The 8430-nt window shown below is 48.0% G+C and overlaps 1 long non-coding RNA gene across 1 annotated transcript; it reads right to left on the minus strand.

The window, feature by feature from the left end:
• Positions 1 to 4227: 4227 nt before the first annotated feature.
• LOC123041293 (uncharacterized) lies at positions 4228 to 5469 on the minus strand. The gene is made up of 3 exons (XR_006418458.1): positions 5143 to 5469; positions 4842 to 5045; positions 4228 to 4754 (listed from the first exon to the last, which is right to left on the minus strand). It is a non-coding gene; the product is annotated as an uncharacterized lncRNA (long non-coding RNA).
• Between the last annotated feature and the right edge of the window lie 2961 nt (positions 5470 to 8430).

Raw genomic sequence — 8430 nt, forward strand, 5'->3', positions numbered from 1 at the left:
GGAGGATCTGGACGTCGAGCTAGGCTACGCCTAGCTTGAGCAATGGCTCGGCTGCCATGGCCATGAACCCAGTTCGCATGGGCTCGACCGCTCACAAGCTGCTCGACGCAATGCTCCTTGGAAATAGAGATAGGATGAAGATGACCATGTAGTCAATGACAGGCGGGCCCCGCATCTCATCTGCCACCTCAGCTGGTCAAAGTTTTTTTTGTGCTTGGCCTTTGCCACGTCAGCTCGCTAGGCGGGACCCACCTGTCGTTTTTGCTGTTTTCGCGACCAAATTCCAGCATCAGTGCTCCGCGTTACGGATTAGGCTCAGAACTGGTGGTTCTTTGTGACCCGGCTCAAATCTGGTATCAAGCTGTTACCCTAGCCTCAAGTGTGGTGGTTTTGGGTAAATAACTCTAAAAAGGACCTTATCCATCCATCCAAGGAAGCTTCTGATGATGCTATACACTTTCCCAGATTGACATTATTCTATCCGAACTGCTTGACGAGGTCACTATAAAACATCAATGTGCTTGGGCGACAAAAAATGGCTGTGCTTCTCACTGTGCTCCGCAATGTACCACAAATTGTCATCTGTTCGGAGCAACCTTATCAGCTCAGGACATTCACATCGACATGATGATGTCGTGTTCTCCACCCCCTCTTCCCCTGTCCAAATCAACAAGACAGAATTAAAACATAACTCTGATGTTGCACTTCACAAAAACAATACATTGAATAACATGCGGCGATCTTGCTCGACATTACTAACCGCGCATCCACAAACTATGTCCTGCATACACGTCGTACTTTCAACATTAAACCTGCTCTTCCCATATATGTTACCAAAAACTTTCTCCCAAGAATAAAGGTTCTAGAAATCATGCCTCGCCCAAAGAACCGAAACTTATTCCTAGGGTAGGTAGGTAGTACGACACTCTCCAATGGGTTATCAGCCAATTATTGCTTTTTTTAGCTGTCACTTACTGCTTTCTCAAGAGCTGCCACCCTCGATGGGCATGGTGTCATAGCATGCCCAGCTCAATAATCACACAATTGGTAAGAAGGATTGAAAGAGCAGGTTCATTAGCAAAAATGCACATTAGAAAATCGTTTTACTTCTAGACAACATGTCTACAAATAATGTGAGTTGGGCACACATTCTTATTTACGTACATGCTTCTGCAAACCCACATTTAATGAAATGGCATTTGTTGTAAACACATGGATCAGCCTATTTTTAGCTGTTGACCAACAGGATACTGCATATTTCCTACTCCTGTGTTGTCTAAGTGCTAAAATAGTACAGTGAGACAATCCAAAGCATTGAACCTGTGTTATCCAAGTAATAATTAACTGTCTCATGGTAAAAGTGTTTTTCTTATGAAAATGATTTTGCAGATCCGGTTATAGTGAACCAACGTCTATCGTGGACACATGGATCTGTACTGATTATCCTATTTTTAGCTGCCGATCAACAAGATAATGCATAGTTCCTAATTCTTTGCTATCAAAGTGCTAAAAGTAGAACCAGTGGGAATTTCTGGTGTTGTCAAATTACTGAACTTGTGTTATTAAATTACTAAATTCTCGTCTCACAGCAGCAGTAATTTTCGTACAATGAAAAATTCATACCCAGTGCCCTCTGAAGCTGTTAAACCAAATTAACAACACAATTGCCTGGTCACTCCTTCCGGGTCTTATTATAACCTATGCGGGGTGGATTTGCAAAGCTCATTAATCCAGTGCATTATTTAAGAATATCCTTACCATGCAGTCTATTCCAACAACAAGCTACGTTGCTTACAGCTCTGTTAATCTTAGTATGCATCGAACTAACCTGTTAGCCCACAGCTTGTGGGTTCACCTTGCCCATCCACAGATCCGACCCCTGCGACGAGTTTTCCCGTCGGCCATCCACACGTCCCACTTCCTCACAGGTCTGCGCCTCCGCACTCCTGGCTGCCGCCAGCGCCTGCTCAACATCGCTTGCCGACGCCATGTGTCCTTACGGTTCTCTCAGGTATTCCATGTCGCCCACCTCTTCAATCAATGAAAATCTGTTCAGATCTAGACTTTTAATCGCCGATATTCTGGTGAAGATTGAGGATGAGGAACGAAAGGGGCGAGTTTTTACCATTTGGTAGGCTGTAATAGGAACTCCATCCCCTTCCATGGCGTCGTCATCCTCAGGCGCCTCCCCCACCCCTCTGCTTCACCCTGTGCAAAACCGAACCGAAAACCAAAAACCGAACCGAAAAAACTAAACCGAACCGAAAATTTAGTTTTTTCAGGTTTTGGTTATGGTTTCAGTTTGCAAAATCCAAAACCATACTCAATTTGGTTTTTTCGGTTTAAAACCGAAAAAATTCGGTTAAACCGAACTAAACCGAAAGCCCAACAACATAAAAAATTACAGGCCCAGTCGGCCGGCCCAATAGGCAATGGCCCTAGGTCAACTCACAAGTCCCTCACGCTCACCAGTCACCACGCAGAGCCGCAACCCGCACAGCGGCACAGGAGAGACCGAGGCCAGCCGCACAGAGCACAATATGGGTGGCGGCGGCGCCCTAGCTTAGCTAGGTCATACTCCGGTGCATCCATCCGCGCTCCGCAGATCCGGCCCCTCCGCGGCTCCGTAGCAGGCGAAGCTCCGTGCGTCCGTCCATCTCCCCTTCGTCCTCCATCGCGCACACCGGTGACGCTGACCTCTGCCGTCCGTCCTCTGCATCGCCGCTGACCTCCGGCTCCGCCCTCTTTCCTCCACGCCGTTGAGTCGCCGACTCGCTGACATCCGCTGCTCCGCCCTCCGTCGCGCTCGCCGACGCACGGTTCCATGGAGCAACACGAGCCGTCGACGCCATCATGGTAAGCCCATTCTTTGACCTTGAGTTCGATCTGGTTGGATACTTGTTCAGTAGCATAGCATCTCCCTGATCTCATGATACTTGTTCAGTAACATAGTTGGTTCAGTTTGGTTGCAGTAGTAGTGGCTGAGAAAAACAAGTATTTCTTCAGTAGTAGACTAGTAGTAGCGGCTGCAGTAGTGTTTGTTTGCTACTGAAAAATTATTTCTTCAGTGTTGGTTCTGTTATTAGTACTAATCTGAATGGGAACTACCTAACTTATTTCTTCAGGTGTTCGATAGTGTCAACCTTGGTGCTGGTTATGTTGCTAGTCAAGGTTCCCTACCTGAAACACAACCTGATGTTACCCCTGACAGTGTTAGCAAGAAAAGGAACAAGAGGTCAAAGGCATGGACACACTTCACAATTCAGGTGGATGATCCGGATCATGCAAACTGCAACTAAATTTGTTTCTTCATGTAGCAGAACCATGTCTTGATCAGAAGTTCGCGTCAACTTTGGTTAATTTGGTTATTACCGAAACCGAACCGAAAGCAAACGGTTACAACCGAAACCGAACCGTATCTATGTATAAAACCGTATAAACCGAAGTATAAAAACCGTATAAACCGATAACCGTATAAACCGAACCGAATCAAACCGAAAAAACCGAATGCACAGGCTGACCTCTGCTCTATCGCGCATGTCGCCGACCAGCGATTCCTCGCGCATGTCCGATCCCAGGAAATGGAACGCACTTTTCCTGTGCCACGGACCAACATTCTACAGGACGGCCCAACCACGGCTCAGCTAGCGACGCACTGACGGAAGTGGCGATCAGCCCAGCGGACGGATAACGTCCGTCCCGGTGCTGTCCCACTGTTCGAAACAGTGCATACGTATAGATGCGAACTGGTGATTAAAAAAGCCACCGCATTGCGCATAAAAAATGGGAAGGACCAGATCGCGATGCCATACTCATTGGCCCAGATACAGAGAGCATATGTGCTCGAGTGCACAAACTCCACATCCATTTATTTCCTCCAACCATTGTCTTTTGACCTCAACAAACGAATAAGAGCATGACATTCACACCAGCATGCCCGAGTACTGTCAACCTTGCTGGCCTTCCCCTGCATAACACACGTAATGCAGAATTGGAACTTTTAGCCATTACCAAAATTACAAAACAGCAGCACACCATACAGAATTCAAATGACAACAAGTACTGACAGCACATCCGCAGACAATTTCCTTCATGGACTTTGTCCAGTAAAACAGCGTTCCCTAGAGGGAGCCGTAGCCCTGGGCAATGAACGGATCAGGAGCCGGTGCACGAGTGAGACAACAGGTTGGGCCTGGAGGAGGTGGGAGGAATAATTTGCGTGGTGCATTGGCGCCGGGCGGTGGCGATACTGCCTGATTGCCAGGTTGTTGAACAGCCATCACGTAGCTTCCAAATCGATGGACAGCTGGGGTAGGAACAGATGTAGCAACGAAGGATCTTCATGCTCACCAATTATTCCTACATTGCTGTCGGGCGGAGTGGAAGCGCGAGAGCGCTACACTGGGATGGAGCTCGACCGCCACAGATACCGCTCGGTTGCAAGAAATGAAGCAAGGCAGCATGGGGAGGGCGTCGGATATTTGAAGCATTGCTAAGCACTAATGCAAACTACAGTCGTAATGGCTAAAGCTGATACCAATATGAACTGCTACACTGAAACTACAGATACGAGACTCGAGAGCCAAACACAAACCATCATCTGACAAAAAAAATGCAAGAATTGTAGTCATCATTTGGGAAATACGAGCACATACATATATGTAAATGAACCAAGAATACAATCATGGTAAGAAAGAGCGGCACACATATCCTCTTCCTCCTTGCATCCTCGACATTACCGTCCTACCTAGGCGCTGAAAAAGATGAAAAGGAGGGAACTGAATTAGAAAGGGATACATGGCTAAGAGATAAAGACGTGAAGAGACAGGGTTAGTATTTACCTTTTCGATGTGTACTGTTACTCTTGCGCCGACGAGGTTGCTAGTGTAGTGGTCACCCCCCGCCTCCTCCTCTCGCACCAGCGAGACACCGTCGCTTCATCCTGCACATCCACCTTTGTATCCTTGAGCCGTTTGCACCGCCTCCTTGTACTAATCGCCCGCCTACACCATAACTAAGGCTCTCTCTATCGGCATCGCCACCTCCTTGATTCATGGACAGACAACAAAAAGAACAGCCGGGCTTAGCACTATCAATTTCAAGGAAGGAGGGAGGGGAATCAAAGTCTAGGGTTACACTTACGATGAACTGTTACTCGATGAAGACCATCGGCCTTAATCCTTGCGCCGCCGGCGGTTCTGCACTCGATCCCATTGCGCGCTAGGGCGCCTCGGCTGGACCCGAATCACCTGCCTCCGCTCGACACCGTCGACGCTCGAGCGCATCGGTTGCATCCGAATCCTTCGCTTGATCCCAGCGCACGGATGGACTCGATCCATCCCTCACCTCGGCCGTAGCGGTGCTCGAATCCGGACTGGATCAATCGGCTCCTCTCTGCACCTCGAATCCGGAGTGGATGGAATCGATGCGATCGCTCCGTTGCGCCTCGATCGGGAATATATTTTTTGAGAATAATTTTTTTCTTTTTGAGAAAACAGAATCGACGGGAGATGGATTTCACGCGGTCGCTACTATGCCTCGCAAGCCCACCAGTGGACCTCGCTGGAACTTAATGGGCTGGCGGCTCTTGACGGCCCAATGCACCAGAGGCGTCCGTTTCGGCCCGTGGAGGAGCAGCCTAGAGGACACCTGGGCCATATTAGCCACACTGTGAAACAGATCGCTTTTTCACATTAAATCTGACGGCCAGGAACTCCGAGATCAATAAAATGGACGGCCAAAAACCCAAATCGCTGTGAGGGCAAGGATTAGGTGCGGTTATACTGTCCTTAATTGATGGACTGACATAAGATAGATTTATGTTATTCCAGGATAAAAATACTACTCGCAAGTATTTATTGCTTCCTAATCTTGAACCGAGTTGATGGTTGATCCATGCACGGGACCTCCCATGCATGGGAGAACTGCTTTTCTCTCTGAAGCCCACCATGTATAGCACTAGGTTGATGTTTTCTTCAAAAGTTCGTGAATTGGGGATTATGTGTTTGGTAGAATTCCCCTATAATATGTGTTGTACTGCATTGTCATTAATATATCATTTCCCTGTACTTCCTCCGTCTAGGTGTGTAAGTCATCTTAGAAAACTAAATAAATCCAAAACACTTAGGCGCGGTGCATTAACTTCTACCTCGTTTCTTGTTTCTTGACATATCAACCAATAAGGGTGTGTTTGGTTACATTACCGATTCAGCCTGGCCCGGTGAGCCTGGCTCTATTGAGCCGGTTTGAGGGGATGCAGGCCAAAAAAAACCAAATGCACATAGTTTGGTTGCCTGCATGCCCTTAGTTGCATTAGACAACCATTTTCGACCCGACGTTTGGTTGCCCGCATTGCATTAGGCGCACATATGACATGGTGTTTGGTTGCAACCTGCATAAGGTGTTGTCACCACTTCTAACTAGTGGTGAGCTTACCACATAGAATCTGAACATGTAGCGCCATCTACTTAAACAAATGACAGTTCATCCTAACTACTATCAAATGACAGTTCAAATTATTAAGAGCCATTGGCTAAATAGGAGATAGTTCATCGGTGCTACCAGATCTTCCTCTTCCTCTCTTCTTCTGCTTCTGCTGCTGCTTCTGGTACTGCTGCAGCTGCTTCTTGTTCTTCTTCCATCTTCTTCAAATCCTGCACTGACCTCTGTTAAGCCACATCGCCTCTGCCCACTTCAGCCTTTTGTTCTTCCAAGCGTCATTGTCAAATGCCTCCACACCATGGCCGGAGCTAACAACATCATCAGGCTCGACATCTTCCTCCTCAGACACGTGTTCATCAAAGCCCCACTGGAGGATCCAGTTATGCAGAATTCAACAAGCAAGAACTAGCTTAATCTGAGTGGAGTATGGGTGGAATGGCTTCTGATCCAGGATCTTAAACCTATTCTTCAGAGCTCCAAATGTCCTCTCATCAGTTACTTTAAGGCTGGAGTGTATGAAATTAAACAAATCCTGTGCAGTCCTAGGATAGTTCCTACCAGAGAACTCGTTGAGATGGTACCTTGTTTTCCTGAAGGATGGAAGAATATCCGGCCGACATGCATAGCCAACATCTCCAAGGTAGAACTTGCCGTCGGGGATGTTGATCCCATCAGGTCAACTCATGCTGTTAGTGAGAATGTTAGCATCATGCGCTGACCCCTCCTAGACAGCCAGCACATATGAGAACTTCATATCAAAGTCAACAGCAACAAGCACATTCTGGCTTGTGTAGTGCTTCCTCCCCCTGTATGCTGCAGACTGTGACCTAGGAATTCTGGCAATGACATGAGTACCATCTATTGCTGTTGGGGAACGTAGTAATTTCAAAAAAATTCCTACGCACACGCAAGATCATGGTGATGGCATAGCAACGAGAGGGGAGAGTGTTGTCTACGTACCCTCGTAGACCGTTAAGCGGAAGCGTTATGACAACGCGGTTGATGTAGTCGTACGTCTTCACGATCCGACCGATCCAAGCACCGAACGTACGACACCTCCGTGTTCAGCACACGTCCAGCTCGATGACGTTCCCCGGGCTCCAATCCAGCACAGCGTCGGGGATGAGTTCCGTCGGCACGACGGCGTGGTGACGATGATGATGTTCTACCGGCGCAGGGCTTCGCCTAAACTCCGCGACGATATAATCGAGGTGGAATATGGTGGAGGGGGGCACCGCACACGGCTAAGGAACGATCCGTAGATCAACTTGTGTGTTATGGGGTGCCCCCCTGCCCCTGTATATAAAGGAGCAAGGGGGGAGGAGGCCGGCCCTAGGAGGGGGCGCGCCAAGTGTGGAGTCCTACTAGGACTCCCTAGTCCTAGTAGGATTCCACCTCCCTTGTTGGAGTAGGAGAAGGGGAAAGAGGGGGAGAGGAAGAAGGAAAGGGGGGCTGCACCCCTTGTCCAATTTGGACCAGAGGGGGGGGGGGCGCAGGCCTCCTTCCTTTTGGCCTCTCTCCTCTATTCCCTTATGGCCCAATAAGGCCCATATACTCCCCGGCGAATTCCCGTAACTCTCCGGTACTCCGAAAAATACCCGAATCACTCGGAACCTTTCCGAACTCCGAATATAGTCGTCCAATATATCGATCTTTACGTCTCGACCATTTCGAGACTCCTCGTCATGTCCCGATCTCATCCGGGACTCCGAACTCCTTTGGTACATCAAAACTCATAAACTCATAATATAACTGTCATCGAAACCTTAAGCGTGCGGACCCTACGGGTTCAAGAACTACGTAGACATGACCTAGAACTATTCTTGGTCAATAACCAATAGCGGAACCTGGATGCCCATATTGGCTCCTACATATTTTACGAAGATCTTTATCAGTCAAACCGCATAACAACATACTTTGTTCCCTTTGTTATCGGTATGTTACTTGTCCGAGATTCGATCGTCGGTATCTAATACCTAGTTCAATCTC

The sequence above is a fragment of the Triticum aestivum genome, chromosome 2B, assembly GCF_018294505.1.
Source record: "Triticum aestivum cultivar Chinese Spring chromosome 2B, IWGSC CS RefSeq v2.1, whole genome shotgun sequence".
Classification (NCBI taxonomy): domain Eukaryota; kingdom Viridiplantae; phylum Streptophyta; class Magnoliopsida; order Poales; family Poaceae; genus Triticum; species Triticum aestivum.